The sequence below is a fragment of the Protopterus annectens genome, chromosome 13.part0 (assembly GCF_019279795.1).
Source record: "Protopterus annectens isolate FY-2018-M chromosome 13.part0, PAN1.0, whole genome shotgun sequence".
Classification (NCBI taxonomy): domain Eukaryota; kingdom Metazoa; phylum Chordata; order Ceratodontiformes; family Protopteridae; genus Protopterus; species Protopterus annectens.
In genome coordinates, this window is record NC_056747.1 from 1,241,470,352 (window position 1) to 1,241,493,482 (window position 23,131).

At 39.1% G+C, this 23,131-nt stretch overlaps 1 non-coding gene across 1 annotated transcript; it reads right to left on the reverse strand.

The window, feature by feature from the left end:
- Positions 1-22,503: 22,503 nt before the first annotated feature.
- On the reverse strand, positions 22,504-22,575 carry TRNAQ-UUG. The gene has a single exon. It is a non-coding gene; the product is annotated as a tRNA-Gln (tRNA).
- Between the last annotated feature and the right edge of the window lie 556 nt (positions 22,576-23,131).

Sequence of the window (23,131 nt, forward strand, 5' to 3'; positions counted from 1 at the left end):
GATGCGTAGGTATGGTGTTAAACAAAGGAATGCAGAATGTCAGATGGTAGTGGATTTTGCGAAAAGGATGGACATGGCTGTGGTGAATACGTATTTTAACATGAGGGAGGAGCATAGTGTGACATACAAGAGTGGAGGAAGATGCACATAGGTGGATTATATGTTATGTAGGAGGGCCAGTTTGAAGGAGATTGGAGACTGTAAAGTGGTGACCGGAGAAAGTGTAGTTAGGCAGCATAGGATGGTGGTTTGTAGGATGACATTGGTGATCAAGAAGAGGAGGAGGAGTGTGAGGGCAGCACCAAGGATCAAATGGTGGAAACTGAAAAAGGGTAATTGTGAGGTGGAGTTCAGGGATGAGTTAAGACAGGCACTGGGTGGCAGTGAAGAGTTACCAAATAGCTGGGTAACTACAGCAGAGCTAGTAAGGGAGACGGCTAGAAAGGTGCTTGGTATCACATCTGGACAGAGGAAGGACGACAAGGAGACATGGTGGTGGAATTAGGACGTACTGGAGAGTATACAGACAAAGAGGTTGGCAAAGAAGAAGTGGGATTGTCAGAGAGATGAAGAAAGTAGACAGGAGTATAAGGAGATGAGGTGCATGGCAAAGAGAGAGGTGGAGAAGGCTAAGGATAAGGCATATGAAGAGTTGTATGAAAGGTTGGACACTAAGGAGGGAGAAAAGGACCTGTACCGATTGGCTAGACAGAGAGAATGAGCTAGGAAAGATGTGCAGCAGGTAAAGGTGATAAAGGATAATGAGGGGAAACATACTCACAAGTGAGGAGAGTGTGTTGAGGAGATGGAAAGTGTACTTTGAGGGGTTGATGAATGAAGAGAATGAGTGGGATAGAAGGTTGGATGATGTAGGGATAGTGAATCATGAGGTACAATGGATTAGCAAGGAGGAAGTAAGGATAGCTATGAAGAGAATGAAGAAAGGAAAGGCTGTTGGCCCAGATGACATACCTGTGGAAGCATGGAGGTGTTTAGGTGAAATGGCAGTGGAGTTTTTAACCAGATTGTTTAATGAAATCTTGGAAAGTGAGAGGATGCCTGAGGAATGGAGAAAAGGTGTTTTGGCACCGATTTGTAAGAATAAGGGTGATGTGCAGAGCTGTATTAACTACAGAGGGATTAAATTGATCAGTCACAGCATGAAGTTATGGGAAAGAGTAGTGGAAGCTTGGTTAAGAAGGGACGTGATGATTAGTGATCAGCAGTATGGTTTCATGCCAGGAAAGAGCACTACAGATGCGATGCTTTCTCTGAGAGTGTTGATGGAGAAGTACAGAGAATGTCAGAAGGAGTTGCATTGTGTTTTTGTAGACTTAGAGAAAGCATATGACAGGGTGCCTAGAGAGGAGTTGTGGTATTGTATGAGGAAGTCAGGAGTGTCAGAGAAGTATGTAAGAGTGGTACAGGATATGTACGAGGGTAGTGTGACAGCTGTGAGGTCTGGGGTGGGAGTGATGGATGCGTTTAAGGTGGAGGTGGGGTTACATCAAGGATCAGCTCTGAGCCCTTTCTTATTTGCAATGGTGATGGAAAGGTTGACAGACGAGATCAGACAAGAGTCCCTGTGATCTATGATGTTTGCAGATGACATTGTGATCTGTAGTGAGAGTAGGGAACAGATGGAGGAGACCCTGGAGAGATGGAGATATGCTCTAGAGAGAAGAAGAATGAAGGTCAGCAGGACTAAGACAGAATATATGTGTGTGAGTGAGAGGGAGGATTGAGGAATGGTGAGGATGTAAGGAGTAGAGGTGGCGAAGGTGGATGAGTTTAAATACTTGGGGTCAATAGTTCAGAGTAACGGTGAGTGTGGAAGAGAGGTGAAGAAGAGAGTACAGGCAGGATGGAGTGGGTGGAGAAGAGTGGCAGGAGTGATTTGTGACAGACGAGTACCAGTAAGAGTGAAAGGGAAGGTCTACAAGAGGGTAGTGAGACCAGCTGTGTTATATGGGTTGGAGACAGTGGCACTGACAAAACGGCAGGAGTCTGAGCTAGATGTGGCAGAGTTAAAGATGTTAAGATTTGCAATGGGTGTGACGTGGGTGGACAGGATTAGGAATAAGTATATTAGGGGGTCAGCCCAGGTTGGAAGGTTTGGAGACAAAGCCAGAGAGGCAAGATTACGTTGGTTTGGACATGTGCTGAGGAGGGATGCTGAGTATATTGGGAAAAAGATGCTAAGGATGAAGCTACCAGGTAACAGGAAAAGAGGAAGGCCTAAGATAAGGTTTATGGATGTGGTGAGAGAGGACATGCAGGTGGTTGGTGTGACAGAGCAAGATGCAGAGGACAGGAAGTAATGGAAACAGGTGATCCACTGTGGTGACCCCTAATGGGAATAGCCGAACGAAGATGATGATCAGGGTGGATGTATGATATCTACTGACATACTTATCCTTCCACAGATTTTACTTTTCCTTACACAGCAGGATTCTTAGAAAAGACAAGTGAAAGAAATGTACATTCTCCCATGCAGGGAAAGAAATTTTGCTGCAGGCTGTCTCTTTCCACAGTAGGCAGATGACCAGGTATGAGAACTCAGACTGGCCCTTTCATGACCTTGCCTGGTGGGTTGTGATAAATGACATAAATAATGTCAGCTGTCAGGGACGAAATTATCAGCAAGTGAGATGCCAGGCCACTGACATTAGTATTGACAAAACTCATGACACAGGAGCTGAGTGCGATGCTAAGCAGCCCATCAACCAAACCACTGCTAGCAAAAATGGAGGAGCACTTTGCTTTTCTGCAAGAAGGAGGTCTAATTCATCAGGAAGCCACAGTGGAGTCCTGGATATTATTGCAGAGTTTGACCACAATTCAAAAACCTCTGTTATAGATGACCAGGTGTGTATGTCTTTACCTGAACAGATAGCTACATACTAATTAACTGTGTTATGTTGTGAGGATTAAATGCACAATCACTTTTCTTTATATGAATAGCTGGGTTTCAGAGAAGAATATCACCAGTACAAGGTAAGGAAGCTAAGTCCTAACAGTATAGTCAGTAGTTTTCATACCCTGTACATTTCAAACCACTTGGCGGTTGATGGAATTTAAAACTCTAGCAGTTAATATATATTCTTCCCTGCTCACCATGTGGGGTCTTTATTACAAAGTGGGTGCAGTCGATTGACCCCAGTACCTCAAGGAAATGGGCTAAGTCATAAAATCCCACATGGTGTTCACTGTCCCCTATGTGATATGTGGAAACTGACTGACGATCAGTTGATCAAATATCTCTTGAATGAAACTCACAAGTCTGAACACATTTGACTGAAAACTCATTTGACTGACTCACAAATAACAGAAAAGTGTAGAACTGTATAAACAGTATGTGATGGTGTCATTTTTGATCATATAAGTTGCTAGGGAAGAAAGTCTAGAATATTATGTGTGGATTGTCAGTGTCCCGTATCATGTCGCACACCCAAACTTTTAAATGTTTGTATTTGTGCAACAACACTTATTCACTGTGTATGTTTTTTTTTCCTTTTCTCTAAGATTGTGCGACCATGGAGTTAGTATATATAAGTAATGGTTTGACGGGAGGGGCTATATTTTGTTATGTAGATGTTTTCTATCATTTTTGATTACATCAAATGAGTTTTCAGTCAAGTGAGATTTGATCAACTGATATTAAATCATGAAAACCACATCTGCTTCCCCTCATGCTGTAGAATAGCATTGAGGAACTGGTGCGGCATCCCTGAGGTAGAAGCCCGGGATAACACACACCATGTCCCTCACTGGCAATTGCAAAGCTGCAGTACCTAATATTCACAAAGCCACACATACCTTGGTATCCACAGGCACAGGAGCTCCACGCATCTCATGGCCCTGTAAATTAGGGTAACACATCTCCACCAGCTTCTGCAGGATGACTTTATCCACACAGTAACAGTCCGTGATTTCAATGTCACAAAGGGCATGAAATGTTAGGCATTGAGAAATGATACAGTGCAGCCAAGGACAATGATGCACATTTATTTATTTACTTATTTTATTTTACATTTGTTAACTGGGATAGTCCAACTGGATATATGTCCATTTTCAGTGGAGGCCCGGGGAGAAAAGCTCCAAAAAAACACATATGCAAGACATACAAATATATTTTACATGTTTCTAGTATATTCAACCAGACAATATAGATAAGCACACATTAATTCCTTCACAAAGACATATATAATGATCAATACATATACAAACAATAAAGTATGTTAAATATCTATCTAGAGTCACATCATGTATCTAAATGTGGTATTGATAAGACTAAAACAGTCCAATCAGGAGATTATGTGTTTAAGGCAAGAGTTATAGCAGGAGTGGAGTAGGACTGAAGTTAGACTGGTGTGGAGCAGGGACATAACCTTTTGTTGCTGAGATGGCTTTTGATAGATTTCTTAAATTTGGATAGAGGAGATTCCACATAATAGTGACTATCAGTGGTGAGTACAGACTGCTACCTATACATATTTGTGAACTCTGCAGCTACTCTATACATTGTTCCATGATTCGCTTCCTGACGCTAACTAGATCTCTGAATCGCTCCTTTATATTATCTACTCTAATTTGCAGTTGTGGAGACACTCATTTTAATAATGTAGCTTATCAACAAGCTGTTATACTGCAATTAGCAAACTATGTGGGCCACAGGCTTTCTCGGCCTTCCTCACTTCTATTCAGTGCATCTCTAAATTGCCCGTACCCTGCATGTGGCTGCATATCAAGCAAAATTGCTTTCTGTGGCATGGGAAACATTACAGAACCCCATGGAAAGTGTCTGAATAAGTTGTATTATGCATGCAACTATAGTTAACTGTAATGCCAAAACTTCAGTGGATTAAAAATAAAAATCCTTAAAATTCTATAAAGTAGGTAGTAAATATAAAATATAGATGATAGAAAAGTGATCCAATTATTGGTTGAAAAATAAACTAATTCTGCACATAGTGTATAATTAGAAAAAGTAAACTCCTGTCATTCCAACATCTGTTAAATGCACATCACTGGTTCTAGAATCCTAATCACATATATTTATTTATTTATTTAACATTTGTTGACCGGGAAAGTCCTACTAGGTTCCACAGAGCCTGTTTTCAGCGGAGGCCCGGGGAGAAATGCTCCAGGTATCATATTGCTGAAGTACTAAAGGAGATTTGTTGTACAAACTAAACCATTTAAACCCTTCCAAATGCTGATAATTGTAACACTGGTAAGCTACAGTACAAATCATGTTAGATACACAATTACAGCAAATAAGACACCTAGTGTATAGAAAACGTACCCTATGCATGCGTTTCAAAGTATATGTTGCAACGCAGAGGTAGCAGCATCTTAGTGGTTAGACGAACAACAGATAACTAGTGTTTCTCACAGAAGAATGATTAAAATAACAAAATCAATGTGAATACATCAAAATAACAGAAATAACATTGATGAGATTTTTTCTTTCTGTTTTTGTCCCTGCTGTGAGTCAATTATCAGCTCCCTCCCACTCAATCTGACCATATGTTCCTCAGCAGTGAGAGAAGAGTAGACTCGAAGGGGACACCATTCAGACAGCCATCAGGGTGGTTCAAGATTTTTATGTGTTGCCTTATCCCTCACATACACTCAGAAATGTATCATGGAGGGGGAATGCAATGGGCTGCGGCAAAGAGCATCTCCTCACTTCTACAAGGGGCATGTCCTCTCAGGCAGTCCTCTTTCACCTTGAAGCACAAGTGGTAGCTTCTTCAGTCTCCATCAGGAAAGTCACACCACTCTGTGTACAACTCATTGCACACAACTCTCAATAGCCCTAGGGGAGGTAAGTGGGTCAAGTCCCTTCACTTTGCCTCTTCCTTATCTGGTCCTACAATGTAGGGGCCACTAATTAAACCCCAGTCACCTAGATTGCAATCAGGGCTCCACATTTCTGTGCCATAAAGCCAGGCATTTTTTACATCAATAAGTTAAAGACCAATGATACGGATAATGCTAATATGACTGATGACACATTTGACTCTATAACTACACTCCCAAAGGAGGCTTTGAGTACATCAGTGATGTAATCTGAAACAAAAATTCTCATTTAAAATTCTAACGCAAAGACATAGAATGTCTAAGTAATGAGTTACAAGTTCAGTTTGTATTGTAGGCTACCAAAGCATTAGTAATTTGACCTAGCAGGTAAAATCTTGAATAAACAAAACTTTGGACCTCATAAAAACAATGATAATTCAAAGAAAGGAATATTTCCTAGAGTAAATAGAGATCAATGCTGATCTATAGATTCTCATTGTCTAAAAAAATTAAAGTGGCCAAATAAAATGGAAGGCACTTTCAATTTGCCAATAAAGAATCCCAGCAATAAAGATAAACTCAGATGTTAAAAAATAGCAGACAGAAGACCTTCCTCTGACTTAGCTGACAACGCTGGTCATGTTTGCCACCCTTTGAAACAAATGCGTATCTTCACATCTGTCACACTAGGAAGCGCACAACCCCTCAAACATGGAACCACTCACTCTGGGGCTTTATTTTACACTAAAAATCCCAACAGGACATTTCCAATGTCCTTTAGTCTTACAAAAGTGTTGTACTAAAAAAAAAAATAACACAAAATAAAATTAAAAAGCTGAGTGTTGGCTCTATGTTAGTCACAGCGCCAAATGGCTACCCATACTTGGGCTTTGGGTTAGAGAGAAAAGCTGCCCAAGACCATTTCCACTAAGCCTGCAAATATCTGTACTTAAATAAGACAGAGACAGAATACAAGTAAAATTTTGGCAGCCCACACCACCTAAAGAGCAAGCTGACAATTTAAAAATAGTCTGTCTTACAAAAAGAATACTTTAACATAAATTTCCTTATGGTGCATAGACTTTTCTACGTCAAGAGAGATATTTATCATGGCAGCTTTTTAAGTATGCTTTTGACTGTACCATACATAGACATATTTACTTAGATTTCAGCACAGAATGTGGACATAAGATCTGTATATCTCAAGTACAGAGCAACTAAAAGTTGTTTTATGTGGATGATTTGTATATACTGGTTAAAAGTCAAAGGATGCAATGTGAGAATTGACCGTGTACTGAATGGGAAAAAAGGGAGATGTTAGGCTAAAAATGAAGGCTTATGTGATGAAGTTAGAAAGAATGAATGCGTGATAGGAGGGCTGAGTTTTAACATGATTGTAACAGAATTTTAGGATTTTTTTAAGACATGGGGGCTTCAGCAACATAACTTGGAAATTTATTTAGAAGTGGCTGAAAGCATGGTTGATCAAGCTGGAAAAAGGCAGAAAACTGTTTTTGAGTCAGCGCATTTTTGGTTCATATTTTTTCATATGTAGCAAATATTTTATAAATGAGATTAATGTAGTTTTTATGTCACTATTGGGGTTTGAAATTAATATAATTAATGGGATGAAGATTGGTTGGTTATGACGAACCTAGTGGTATTTTCATTTTCCATTTTTCTTAGAAAATTGGTTAGCAAATTGATATGGGTCCTGATAGGTGGGGGTAAAACACATTAAACGGAAGAAGATGAGAAGATGAGATGAGTGGAAGACTGGGCTGTTTAAAAGATGGCACAAGGTGATCATGAAGGCTAAATGAGGGAATTGTGGGTAAAGGTTAAAGCATGGAAGGTGAGACTTAAAAAAGTGAAAGAGGATGGTAGGATTTTTTTTTCTGATGGAACTGCAATGTTAACAGTTTTTCTTTTGGTACCATGGAATAAGAAATCTAAGCAAGTAATAATAAATATGAAAGATGATAAACAGGTATATGTTACAGTTTATCTTGGGTATTGGGATTGGATGTTTGCTCAGGAAAGGATTACAGTAAATACTATTCTCAAATACAAACACTAGGATAAAAGGTAGTGCCCTGAGTATAAGTGCTTACATTTAAATGTATTTACATCAGAAAGAAACTATCACTTATTTATTTATTTTTTTCGCTGAAAGATGACCAATTAACTTACTGAAGTGTATTACACAGGAAAATATGATATATGGAGTATGGTAATATAAATTGGGACATTATTTGGTGTACAAGTGGAATGGTAGCATTTATTGTTTGATAGTGGCATATATGAATGGCAAGATGTTAAAGTTTCAAAATGTGTTTTTCCCATTTGCAACCCAGATTATACAACTTTATCAAACAAATAAGAGATGTTGAAGTTACAGAAATAAAGGTACTTTTAGGTGAAATCACAGTGTGGGAGTGAGGTACATGTTGTGTTTGCTAAGGAATGGGTTGTGGGTATATTTCTCTGTAATAGTATGTATTTTGACTGTATTTTTGTGAGGTACTTGCATTTGCTAAGGAATGGGTTGTGGTTCTATTTCTCTGTAATAGTAAGTATTTTGACTGTATTTTTGTGAGGTACTTGTGTTTGCTAAGGAATGGGTTGTGGGTCTATTTGCAGTATGTATTTTGACTGTATTTTTGTGAGGTACTTGTGTTTGCTAAGGAATGGGTTGTGGGTCTATTTCTCTGTAATAGTATGTATTTTGACTGTATTTTTGTGAGGTACTTGTTATGTTTGCTAAGGAATGGGTTGTGGGTCTATTTCTCTGTAATAGTATATATTTTGACTGTATTTTTGTGATGTACTTGTGTTTGCTAAGGAATAGGTTGTGGGTATATTTCTCTGTAATAATATGTATTTTGACTGAATTTTTGTGAGGTACTTGTGTTTGCTAAGGAATGGGTTGTGGGTCTATTTCTCTGTAACAGTATGTATTTTGACTGTATTTTTGTGAGGTACTTGTGTTTGCTAAGGAATGGGTTGTGGGTCTATTTCTCTGTAATAGTATGCATTTTGACTGTATTTTTGTGAGGTACTTGTTGTGTTTGCTAAGGAAAGGGTTGTGGGTCTATTTCTCTGTAATAGTATGTATTTTGACTGTATTTTTGTGAGGTGCTTGTTTTGTTTGCTAATGAATGGGTTGTGGGTCTATTTCTCTGTAATAGTATGTATTTTGACTGTATTTTTGTGAGGTATGTGTTGTGTTTGCTAAGGAATGGGTTGTGGGCATATTTCACTGTAATAGTATATATTTTGACTGTATTTTTCATTTACACATTTACCCCTGATTTTGTGTTGACTAGGAATTGTGTTTATTTTTAGTTTTTAAAAATATTTCCCCAACTTCTCTTTAGGACTCCTTACACTGTATAATAATACTATTCAGTCAAGATCCAAATCAGTTTTGTTTGTTTGTTTCCCTGTTAGCATCATAACCAACACCCTTTTTGTTCATTTTTACAAGGGGTTGGCATATCATGTTAACTGTCACCATCTCTCTCTTGATTCAGTGCCACACCCCTGCCTACTTCAACACTCATGCCTGACTGTCGCAGATCTTCTCTCACACAATTCATCCACCTCTTTACTGGATGCCCTCGTTTCCTTTTACCTTCTTCCTGTCTGTCCCAAATCTTCAGCAGGCTGTCTTCTGCTTTTCTGCACAGGTGCCTGAACCACAGTAATCTGTTTTCTTTGATGTACTTGGAGCTACTTTGGCTTCTGCTCTTATGTCCTCATTTCTTCATCTGTCCCACAGTGTGTATCCTACCACCCTTCTCAAACATTTCATTTCCATCACTTATAGCTTTCTCATCCGCTCTGCCTTTACTGTCCAGGTTTCTATACCATACAGAAGTACTGGTTTCACCACTATTTTGTACACCTTACTTTTCAGCTTCTTTGGCATTCTTCTGTCATCTTAGACTTATTCTCCTCATGTTTTAAAATGTTCACTACCTTTAAGTCTTGTGAGGTCATCAGATATGTATGCAGTCCCACAATTGCAAATCTATACTCGTAATCAATTTTGAGGAGGCTCATACCTCCTTCAGAATAGGGAATATATAGTCTCGGTATGCACTGATTTTTATAAATCATTTGATGAGCATGAAGTATCCTTCTTGTTTTTCTGTCCAACCGATCCAGCACCTTTTGGATTAGTCAATCACTCCAAAACTGTTAAGTTAGGACACGAATAGCAAATTGGTTTACACCTTGGACTTTGTTTCTAGACATCAGTGCTGTTTTCAGTATTCATTTTAGTCTTCTAAATATTCCTTACTAAGTTTTATTTGCATTTGTTCATGTTTTATTATTGCTGCTTTATCAATTCCCAAATATTTATGCACTCCCTCTTGCTCAAGTTGTTTTCTATCATATTCCTGTCCCAGGCTGATATTTTCTTGGTGATACAGCTTTCCTGCTTTACATGTTGTTTTTGCATATTTATCAAGACCAAGTGACATTCTTAAATCATATGAGAAAGTTTTGAACACTTGCAGTTGTGCTTTCTGTTCCTCTTCTGATGAACTATACAGTCTTAAATCATCTACAAAAAGAATATGCAAAATCTTTACACTTTGTTGTTTTCTGGGAGCCAAATTGTAGCTGTGACCTAATCGGTTAAGTAGACAGCTTAATGTGCTAAGGACAAGACAGAATAGCAGCGGTGACAATGAGTCACACTGGAATATCTTCCTTTGAATTTTTATCTCTGGAATAATAATTTGTCCATTATCATGGCTTTTTATCCCTGGAATAATAATTTGTCCATTATCATGGCAACCGCAAAGTGGTTTGCCACTGTTTCATGGTCACTGTAATGTAACTGATCAGAATAGAGTTATCTTATACATTTTTAAGCACTCTTTTATCCATGGATGTGGAATACTGTCAAATGCTTTTTTGTAGTTTACCCATGCTGTACTTAGATTCTTCCTCTTTTTACAGTTCTCCATTATATAATACCTTACAAAGAGGATTACTGGCCTAAAACAGATGCCCTACGCAGACCGTCTCAAAAAACTCCAGGTTTACTCCGTCGCATATCGCCTACTCAGAGGCGATCTCTGCCTAACATACAAAGCTATGTCAAACCCAGAGCTCTTGGACATGCTCCACTTAAAGAAATCCCAATCCCTCCGAGCTACATGCTCTAGGGACCTAAACGTTGTCACCACAATAAACAGAACATGCTGGAGGAATAGATTCCTGTCCCACAGACTTCCTATACTCTGGAACAGACTACCTATCTATGTCAAACAGAGCTCCTCATTAACACTCTTCAAGAAAAATCTTGATGATTGGATGGGTAATAGGAAATTCACCCCGGAGATCACTTCTGTGGCTCTGCTTGACAGGGGCACAGGAAAATTATTTTCTTGGGTGGTGAAAACCAGGGTATCTTTTTGGCTAGGCTTGTATAGGCCCTAGGGCCAATAGCCCAGCACCTACCTATGAACATATGACTTTATTTAACAACAAATGATCCTTTGTTCCATATGACCTTCTTTTGTTACCCTTTTGTTCTATTGCCATGATTGAGTTTTCTTCTAAATGACTATAAACTCTGTCAGCATCAATTCTAGTGTATAGTTTACATGTCATCAGAAGGCTATTAATAGATCTATAGTTTTAGGAGGTTCTCTCATAAGTAGGAGCATTGTTTCTTTCTGTTGTTAACCAAGGGGGTGTCTGTTTGGGGTGCACAAATAAATAGTCATAGCTAAATCTGCATGTAAAGATGTTAATATTTTTAGCCAGAAGTTAGGTACTACATCTAGGCCTGGGTTTTAACAGTTAGGAGCTTTCCTTAATTTTGTTTCAATCTCTCTGGCCATTACTTCATCCAATTTTATAACATGTACATTTAAACAATTTATTCTTTCTTTTACTTCTTCTATCCATTCAGCATCTTTGTTATGTTCCACAGGATCTCCATAGATATTTCTCCAAAATGTATGTATTTCTTCTTTTTGTGGAGGTGTTTCAATAAAACTTGTTGGGTCATCAATAAATTGATTATTTTGTACTATAGCAATAACTGACGATATTGGTGTGGTATATTGAAGATTTACCCACGATTAGTGTGGTTTAATCACAAGGGTGAAGCCCAAGTGATTAAATAAAGCCAAACATGAGTAAATCTTCAATATACCACACCACTGAGTCAGTTATTGCATTTTATACAATGACATTATTTAAGAAAAAAATACTTACTTTTCTTAAATAATGTCTTTGTATAATGCCTCAGAGGTGCCCTTCCATGTTTTTTCGGTATCCTGGGGCTTTTCTGATGTACTGTGCATGCATATGGGACTTGTGTTCTCACACTTATGCAGTACATCAGTGCTGTGTAAAGGAAGCAACGGAGAAAAAAAATATATCTGTTTCTCCATTGCTTTTATTTATTTAGTTAGTTATTTAAAAGAGAAAAGAAACCATGAGACTTTTAACATTTGGGAGAGTTGGGAGAGAGAAAATAAAAGGATAATCGGGTACATTTCTTTAGTTTTGCAGAACGTACCTAATTATCCTCTTATTTTTCTCTGCACCATCTCCTTTGTTTGTTTGAGGTCTTTGGTTTTGCAAATTTATTAAAAAAAAAGAAAGAAAGATAAACATTTTATGAGATATACTAATGGAAAGAAGTCCAGGTAACCGGACCTTTTTCCATTGGTATATTCTCGGATTTGCAACGGGCATGCTGGTTGGGCTGACCAATACGGTGGTGCAGCGGTAGCATTGTTGCCTCACAGCAAGAGGCTCTCCCGTTCGATTCTCAGCTAGTGTGCGGGGAGTGCCTTCTGTGTGGAGTCTGCATGTCTTCCCCGTGGGTCGAGTGGCATTCCCAAAGGCATGCATGAATGGGCGTGCCTTCGTTGAAGGTTGGGCGTCGAGCTGGTAACTCGGCACCATGAAAATCTACTGCCAATCATTAGTGGACCAGAGTTCCGCTGTGGCGACCCCTAACCGGGAAAAGCCAAAAGACAACAACATGCTGGTTGGGCTGACCAATCAGAGTGCTCATTTTTGAATATTACTGGCCAGTCATTGTATAATTTTCCTTTATATTTATCTGCATATCTTCTAAGTTTTTCTGTCTGTGCTGATATTTTTAGTTTATTATTTACGATTGTGTGCTATAAATTCTGTTCTGATACTGTGAATTGCATTTCCTTCTTCTATAATCTTCTAACAGCAACACTTCTTGTCTTAATTGCTTTGTAGTTTTCTATATTCCATACTTCCATGATGGCATTTGATTTCTCCCCTTCTTTTCCCTTACTGCCGTGTTTTTGTGGTAAGACTTTATCTGTTATTAATTGAGCTGCACAGTAATATATCCTATTGACGTCTGTTATAGCGCATGACTATCTATGAACAGTCCTAATTACTGTGTTTGTTTGTTTTATCAAACTTCTAACTTTTTGGGGTTTTATTAACTTTTTGTAGTCCATTTCCTTAATTGATCTTAATGTCTATCCATCTATATTAAATCAAGCAAATCTTCTGTTAGATCATTTTCTTCTAAACTGAGGGTACATTCCTTGTTCTCCATTTCCTGCGGGCATTCTACAGAAAGTTCCACAGCATCTTCCTGTGCCACATTCTGTTCAGTTTCATTCTGTGTCATCTGTTGCTCTTTTATATGGGAACTCATTGGCCTATCACTCCGCACCATTGACTACATCAGAGTTGTCACAGTTTCCTGTTACTTCCCTTTCCACACAACTCCAACTAAACTTTTGCACTGAATTCCTGTGAAAGGTTCCAAAGTTTCTTCACATGGCAAATGATCAGATGGTTTCTGCTCCACAGGTTCCTCCTTAATTTATGGATCCATTGCTCTATTCTGCTGTGAAGTTATCAGAGTTAGATTTTCTACACTGAATCCTTAACTTTGCAGGTAATCCATAACCTCAGTTTCTATTTCTTTACTTTCTGCGGTACTAATCCTCCTTTCTATGTTTCCTCTTTGTTTTCTTATTTGTTGTATTGTAAAATTTTCCATATCTGGATGCCTTTGTTTATATTTCTCTTCAATTATCTTTGGTGCTGCTCTTTTTGTATTGATTAGTTTTGCTTTCTCCTTTGCATAAATATTGCACCATATTAAACCTCTTTTTATTTCCTATGTCCATATTTCTTCTTCAGTTGTATCCTGCTCTTCCTGTTTCTTCTAACTTGGTAGACTCGTTGTTCCATCATGCTGTGATATAACCTGTGTTAGACTTTATACAGTAAATCCTTCACATCGCAGGTATTCCATAACTTCAGCTTCTATTTTTTTAACTTCTACTTTAGTAATCTTCTGTTCTATGTTCCCTCTTTGTGACCTTATTTTTTGCATTGTGAAATTTTCTATATGCCTTTGCCTGTATTTCTCTTAAAATATCTTTGGGACTGCTTTTTGTGCTGATTCATTTGTCTTTCTCCTTTGCATAAATATTGCACCATATCAAATCTCTCTTTCTTTCTCATGTCCATATTTCTTTTTTATACCATTCAAAAATCTCTAGATTGTGTGCTTTATATTTTCGTACTTCCTCAGTCGCTTATTTTTCCAAACAGACCAAAGTTTCCTAGTTTATATCATGTTTTTCATAAATCTGTTGTATTAATGAACACATTTTTTTTATTTGAAGCTTCTGACAGTTTTTTCTTGTGCAAGTATTTTTCTTTCCTCTAATTTCTCTCGTAATCTTTTTGTGCATCTTGTGTGTGGAAATTCTGGGCTTTTTGCATAATAATAACAATACATAATTTATTTATTTATTATCCTCAATAGTCCACTTATCTCTTTTATGGCTCTTCTTTGACATATTAGTTTTTGTGATATTTGTGGACTACTATCTCCTACAACAGCGGAGCCATCCTCCCCTTGGGCCTGGCCTAGCCCTATTGTAGGAATGTTACCATATTTTGAGGGTTCTACACTGTCATTTTTTCTAGTCCTGGCACCACTGCACCTACCAAGATTAGAAACTTTTTTATCCTGGGTCTTGTGCACCCAGCTATCTTTTTTGTTTTTTAACATACTTCCTTAGTAAGCTGGCTTCTGTCACATTAAACATTTCTGTGAATACTTCCTCCTACTCCTCACCTAGCATCCCTCTGTCAGCTTCCTGGCACTGTTTGCTACCACCTGCCAATCATTGCTGCCTACACGTATACAAGATGCATTCAACTCTTCTCCCTTCATGACAATCTCTGTACCCTCCTCCTATATCTTGTTAAATCTAAGCCTTTAGACAGTTTCACCTCATAACCCTTTTGTTGATTGAATCTGTAATCACCAAAACTTTCTTCTCACTCCTCAACTTCTTCAAAGTAATCTGAAATTCATTCCCCAAAGCCTTACCAATCTCCTCCTACACAAGGACATACAGTTCAGTAACTGCCATAGCTAATGATTTACTGGCCTTTTATATTTATTTATTTATTCCAGTTTGATTACCGGGGAGGTCCACTGGGCTTGAGGGCCCATTTTCAGTGGAGGCCCGGGGAGAAAAGCTCCACAGAACAAAGTTTATTAACATGAAAAATTTCAAAGATAGTTTGCAATACAAAGACAAAAACAATTACAATTTTGTTCAGGAGATAAAAACAAGCATATAGCATAATAGCTAGATTTTACTACTGAGTTACATATACGAATCAGCAGTTGAGAGTGAGGTTAGGAAGGTAAAAAGGTTAGCCTAGAGTGAAGGGGAGGAGAGCTTGAGAGGTTTGGGCAGAAGAGTGCAGTTGCATTTCCTGTTTAGGTAGAGGTAGGAATGAAGTTGAGTTTTGAAGTTATTATGGTTGTTACAGATCCTTAGAGAGGAGGGCAGAGCATTCAATTTTTTTGCTAGGGTAAAGGATAAGAGAAGCTGACCAGCTGGGCACTTGGGTTTTTGAACTGTGATCAGGTTTTGGTGAGAAGATCTAAGGGGTCTGAGGGGGGTATATGGTTGTAGTATATTGGATAGTGCAGGGCAGTTAGTGGGTTGGAATAATAATTTGTGGGCTGTGGTTATTTGGTGAAAGTCAAGTAGGTTGGGGAGTTCAAGCCAGTTTAAAGAGTGAAGGGAGGTGCAGTGATGAGAGGAGGATTTGGCATTGGTAGCAAATCTGGAGATTTTGTTGTAACATACTTCCAGTTTGGAGGTGAGTGTGGAAGACAAATTAGTGAGCAGAGGAGTGCCATACATAAGAGAGGGAAGGAGATAGGTAGAGGCAAGAGTTAGTCTGGTGGAAGGAGAGAGGAAGTGGTTGTTTCTGTAAAGTAGGCCAAGTTTTATGTGTGTTTTCTTGATGTTTAGCTGGATATGAGTGTTAAATTTTAGTTGATTGTCAATTGTGACACCAAGAAGTTTGGCAGAGGGTACGATCTCGATAGAGGAGTTGTTAAGGTTGGTAATTTGAAGAGAGTTTTTATCAAGAGAGGAGGATTTTGAGGGGGAGAATAGAAAGATTTTAGTTTTGTTGGCATTTAGTGAGAGGTGATTTTGGAGCATCCAATTTTCAGTGGTTGAGAAGGCATTTTGTGTCAGAAATTAGAGCTCTGTTAGATTAGTGGCGCAGCAGATCAAAGTGGAATCGTCAGCGTATTGCACAATTTTGGTGTTAGGAATGGCTTTGTGGAAGTCATTAATAAAGATATTGAATAGCAATGGGCCAAGTATGGAACCTTGGGGTACTCCAGTGGGGGTAGGAAGGAAAGTGGAGGTGGCTTGGCCCCATTTCATGGCTTGGGACCTGTTTGAAAGATAGCTAGAGAACCATGAAAGAGTTTTTTGGGAAAGGTTGAGATTAGAGAGATGGTTTAGAAGGTGGGTATGAGAGATGGTATCAAAGGCTTTGGATAAGTCCAGCATAACAGAAGATACTATATTACCAGAGTCACGAGCTGAGTTGACAGAATGTAAGAAGGAGAGTAGGGCGGAGTTAGTACCGTCTCCTGGGCGGAAGCCGTGTTGGGTAGGAGAGAGTAGCTGGTATTTGGTAAGGAATGGCAAGAGCTGCAGGTGGATGCATTTTTCAAGAATTTTGGAGATAGGGGAGAGGATGGCTATGGGGCGGAAATTGGAGACATTACAATTTTTGCCACCCTTGTGGAGTGGAAGAATAAATGCAGTATGCCATAGTTTGGGTACATAAGATTCAAGTAGTGATCTATTGATCAGGATGCTGATAGGCAGAGCAATAGCATCTGAAGCTATTTTTTAGGAAGGGGAACGGAATGCTGTTAGGGGCATTGGAGCAAGGCTTTAGTTTATAAAGAAGCTTTTTTATTAGATTGGTGGAGATGGGTTTGAGTTCGAAATTAGGGTGGAGAGAGGAGGGAGGGGAAGATTGAGCAGGGAGGGGTGGAGGGTTATTGTTGGTACAGGTTTTAGTTAGCTCAGTGATAGAAGAGGTGAAGAAGGTATTAAATAGTGAGGCAATTTCTGGGTCAGATTTGCTGGCATCCGGACAGGGGTTGTTTTTTGTACCTTGCCTGAGGAGGGAATTAATAGAGTTCCAGAATTGTTTGGGATTTTTTGCATGATTTTCTTGTAGTTTGATGTAGTAAGACTTTTTATCTCTAATGACTTGTTTTTGGCTAGGTTTCTCAACTGTTTATATTTAAGTAATATTTCTGGCTGTTTATAGCAGAGATAGGTTTTCCAGGTTTTATCCCTTTGTAGCATAATCTTTTTTGTATCTTTGGTGAGCCATTGGGTGGTCTTTGTTTTAACTCTTTTAGTTCTTATTGGAGCTAGGGAGTTAAGGACAGTTAAGAATATTGAATTGAAGTAGTCAACGGCTTTGTCTAATGGTAGTATTTTTAGGGGGTTTCAGTTAATTAGCTTAAGGGAGTCAGAGAAGGTAGTAGGGTTAAAGTTAGATAGGTTATGAGTATGAATGTATTGGTGAGAGTGTGAGGAAGTGGGAGTAACTCGAAGACTGAAGGCAGGGAGGTGGTCTCCTAATGAGTCAGGAATGACACCAGATTTTGACTTTGTTAGGATGAGATACTAGGATCCAGTCAAGTATGGAGCCTGGGGGGTTGGTTTTGTTAGGTCTAGTAATGGAGTTAGTAAGTTGAGTGAAGTTGAATAGGTTGATTGTTATGGTGGGATTAGGGTTGATGATCTTTCCCCAGTCAATATTTACATCTCCCATTATGTAGGTTTCTAGCTTAATATTGGAGGAGGTCCAGGAGAGTATGTCTTCCATGGTATTGGTGTTGTTACCAGGAGGAATATAGAGGGAAATGATACAGATGTTTTTATGGATATTTATTTTAGTAGGCCAATCACAAGTTCAGCATTAGTGAAAGAAGGAATGGGGTTAGGGTAAAGTGATGGACAATTGGTTGGAGTAGATTAAAGCTACACCACCACCTCTTCTACTTGGGTGGTCAGATCAGAGAGAGTGAAATCCAGGAGGAAGGAATTCAGAGTCACTTATATGAGGTTTTAGCCAGGTTTTAGAGATGGCTACTATGTCTGGTAAGTTATGGTTGAGCCAGGCATGGAAGAGGGTTAATTTATTTATTAAGCTTTGGGTGTTGATGGTGAAGAATTTGCGGTTTTTACTTGAGGATTTGTTGTTGGTGCTGGGGAGATTTGTTGGAGAGAAGTTTGGTCCAGGAGTGGGGTGGATGTTGCCGGCTACGCAAAGGTAAGTGGGATGGGGAATATGTTTATTAGGTTTGTATTTGGATAGAAGAGGCTGGTAGAGATTAGGTTTAGGTTTGTAGTAATTAGTAGAGCTTGGGAAAACTTTTACTTTTAGGAGAAGGATAGGGTGGGAAGGAACTAAAGAGGCTGAGATATTGTGATAGTGGGATGTAAGGATGTTGTGAGGAGGAAAAAGGGGAGTGTGTAAATGGAAATCAGTAAAGGAGGTGGCATGGTAAAGAGGTAGTAGAAGGAAGGGCAAGGATATGGAGATAAGGATTGTATGAGGAAGGGTGGGCATGGTAGTGGAGTCAGTCAGAAGTGATAGAGAAGAGGGTAAAGTGATATTAGTTGGGTGGGGGAGTGGTAGTGAGAGTCAAGTGGGTTGGAGGAAGGGGTGGGGGAAAGGTGTATGAGGATTGGTTGGGGAGAGGGAGGGATTTGTAGAAGGAGGAATAAATGTAGGACCACTGGGGGTGGGTGAGAATTGGGGCTGGGTAGGGGAGCGGAGTGAGCCCACAGGGCGAACGGAGCGGGAAGAGCCAAGAAGGCAGGAAGGACCAAAAAACAATCAGTGACCTGAGTCTGGAAAAGGAGAGCTACTGTTAGGGTGCAGGTATTCTGGTTACTAACTTTGGTTTTCCAGTTATTAACTTTGGATTTTATGTTTGGTAGGTTACACTCTTTAGAGAAAGTGCGTGATTCACTGGAGAAGGGCAGAGACACTTTTAGGCAGAGTAAATAAGTGGAGCAGAAATGAAAAAGGTTTATTGTTGGTCTTTTTATCAGGGGTATGCTGCCACCTAGTGGAGAAAAGAGGGAGGTGCACTCAGAAAAAGAGGTTCCTCTAAGAAGTTAGGTTTAGAAATTTAAATAGAGCCAGTGAGGGGACTACAAGAGTAGACTGTAAACCAAGGTGGGGGGGCAATGCAATGGCCTGCGGTAGGCTACTTTCAAGCACACCGAGTTAGGATGCTGCTGAAGTTTAGATAGTCACTAGAATAGCATATTTAAGACTAATTACATACACTGAGTTTTTTTAGCAATGGAGAGACAAGGTCCCAATATATTTTGTGTAGATCAAGCAGATTGTCCACTGACGGCTTCTCTTAGAAAGGAGGGATTTTCTGTTAAATAGTAACAAAGGGGGAACACCCAAGGGAGCAGCTGTAAAAGAGAAGAAAACAATGTTAAAATGGGGGTAGGGGGAAAATAGGACGAGGGAAAGTGCAAGAAGAGGTGTGTTCAGAGTAGAGGAGGGTAGTCGTACAGAGTGGAGTAACAGGAGGAGAAAAAGGGAGAAGGGAAAAGAGTGCAGGCTGAGGGAGAGAGAATTAAGAAGTAGAGAAAATGGAGGCAGAAACAGTTGAGCAGTAGATAGGTCCACAGATTGTATCCCTTGGTCAAAGTACCCCCATACCTCCCAACTAACATTGCATAAAATACTTTTTTATTAAAGTGATGGCTTCTCCCATGTCTGGTGCCCATCGGTGGGTCCTAGGATTACCACCATAACAAGATCTAACCACCTTTTGGTCATAGCTCCTTGCTGCCATTTTAGCTACTGAAGTATTGGATAGGTTCCATTCACACTCCACGTCTATAGGCTTCCCTTTTTAGAGGTGGGAAATTAATTCATCCTGTACAATAGATATTTCCAGGACACCCACAAACATAAGTTTAAGCTTCCTACTTCTATGCAGCTGCCATTTATCTTTACAATCCCCCTGTCTAACAAGTGATGATCAGTTGATGGTTCAGGACAGATGCTGGCCCCAAGTATTCAGAATTAGCCTCATTTCTGAAAACTGTAAACTCTATCATCAATCTGTGGCTCATGGTGCACTGGTACGAAGTACGCATATGGACAGCCTTGTGTATGAAGACTGTGTTTGTGTGAGATAATCCATGAGTAACACAGATGTCCAATAACAATTTGCCTCTCAAGGTTTGATCAAGCAGGTTAATCTTTTCAATCATGCCCCCAAAGTATCTCCGTCATTCCCCATATGAATGCTGCATTCTCCCAGTAGGATTAGGCACAAGGCAGCACCTTAGCAAGAGCAATATCTATGGTTTCCAAGAAGGCTGAATAATCTGAACAGGTGTTAGGTGCATATGCGCAAACAATAGTCTCAGTTTTTCTTTTAGCAATTCACAGCTGAACTGTGGTGACCCTCACAACCAATAGCACAAGCTTCCAACTGTTCAGCTGGTGGTTTGTGAGTATCTCGGTACTTGTCTAGAACCTCTCTCAATGGGCATCACTGATACAAAAGAAAGACTATGGTCTAAGAAGTCTGTTTCCAGAACTAATGCTTTGTGTTAAGGTAAGGCTAGCTATATTAGTCAGACACATTTCAACCTCCTCCACAAGTTCTGGTTTCCAAGTCCCAGGAGTGAGTTTTCACTCACAAGGTGTAGTCTATCGTAATCTTTCCTACTCTTACCTGCTAGCCATCTGGCATTCCACCTGGTCCTATTAGACATCTTGCTGTTGGTGAGCCCACATGGTGGCTACACTCAGAATTTGGGGTTTAGCCTGGCCAGTCTATATGTGCCACCCAATTAACAAGGCCTTGATTATCGCCATCACTAAAGCCTGACCACAGAGGTGGGTGCTAGTATCTGGGTAAGGTTATTTAGCATTGTTTTATCATTTACAATTTGGTTTTGTAGAGAACTGTATTATAGTTATTGACATATCATTTAATAGTGTTGTGCAGTATTGTTTGATTTATACTCCACTTATCTGCACAAGAATTATCCGATTGTATTCTGTACAGCCCTAACTAGTTATATTGCCTTTCTGGAGCTTTATTCCTTAGGTCTGCACTGGAAACCATACAAGCACCATTTTTGTGCTCAAAGAACAATTACAAGTAATGCATCGATTTTTCAAGTCAGTCCTTCAGATTTTCCAGTCAAGTCTAGAGCTTAGTCTGTATGGAGGTGATACACCAGAGTTGGAGGTGGAAAGAACTATACCTGCACAATGGAGAATATTAATATTCCCACTACTTTTTCACATATAGTTTATGTAAAACAAACAGTACACGCCGTAGAGCACACTTTTAAAGGGCTCCCCTATGTACTTTTTATTTTTTTATTTTACATTCTTTTGCCAGGGTACTTCACTGGTCACAACTTTTTATTTTATTTTATTTATTTTATATTTGTTGACTGGGTTTGTCCAACTGAGCTGATAGCCCTTTTTCAGCGGAGACCCGCCCGGGGAGAAAAGTTCCACTAAATTATGCAATAAAGCTAACAGAAGCAATTTACAAGAAAGTTTCAAATCATTTTACAAAACAAAGTTTAAATGGAGGCAATAAAACAATGTCAGAAAATAATTTATACAGTAGAGAAACAGTAAATTCATAATATCATTTGCAGCTAAGGTGCCAATGTAGAGGAGACTCAAAGGATGTAGCCTCCATTAGTAACCATTTGCAGGTACTTTTTGTGAGATGGGTACATTTAAGACTGATGCACTGTAAAAAGCAGCTGTGTAGCCAGTTAGTCCTTCAGAAAAGAACATTCAGATCAAGCACAAGTAGGTCATTGTGTACCCCAAGACCTTAAGCCAAGGCCAAGCTGAAGATCAAGGCAACCAAGTAATAAAATATTTTCATTATTAATTTGTTTGTTAAACAAAGATATATTCTTGTTTACATTTTATGAAGAACATGCAACCAACTGAAATGCTAGACAGCATTTACTTGTTACATCTAACATTGCTGAATAGGAAAAAAAAATCATCAGAACTGGTTTCAAAGACATTTATCATCAGAACTGGTTTCAAAGGCATGCATCTGAAGCGTTTCTCCGGGACCTTTGCTGAAAATTAGCTGCTTTCAAAGGCATGCATCTGAAGCATTTCTCTGGGGCCTTTGCTGAAAATTAGCTTCATTCCATGTTGGACTTTTCCGGTAAACAAATGTTAAATAATTAAATAAAATAACATGTATTCATGCAGAATTCCAACTATCAAAGAAAATACAAAATGCAACTGAGGTCCCACCGAGATTTGAACTCGGATCGCTGGATTCAAAGTCCAGAGTGCTAACCATTACACCATGGGACCTTCTTGGTCAAAAAAGTTCATGGCTGGTATTTTAAAATACTCCGATGTCAGTTATCCATTCATATATTTATCACAAGTTATTTAATGTTTTCCATCAGATTCGTTTTGTTTACAACTCCCAACTACTGCGTCAAATATGCACGTACTAACTGCCGACGATACTCATTATACGTCTAACAAAAAGCTTCCGCAAGACAACGCCATTTTGTCTGCGTAGTCCTGTAGAAGTTGTTACTTCCGCGTCTTTTGTTCGCATGCTTATTTTCTTAAATAACGGATCTTTGCAATTGACGTTTCATTTCCTAAACATAAAACCAGCAAGAGGCACTGTTATTTTTCCCATCACCTTCAAGGTTCGAAAAGTCAGACGGCAATACAAGATTAAAATGTACTGGACATAACTCTTAAACGTTAAATCAAATCTAAAAAAATCTGGACAAATTCGAAAATAATTGGAGACGTGTTTAAAATATTAGTACTACTAACGCAACACACTGATGGAATAAGATAGTGTGAATTAATATGCATTTATGTACTAAACGAAGTCTATAATTCC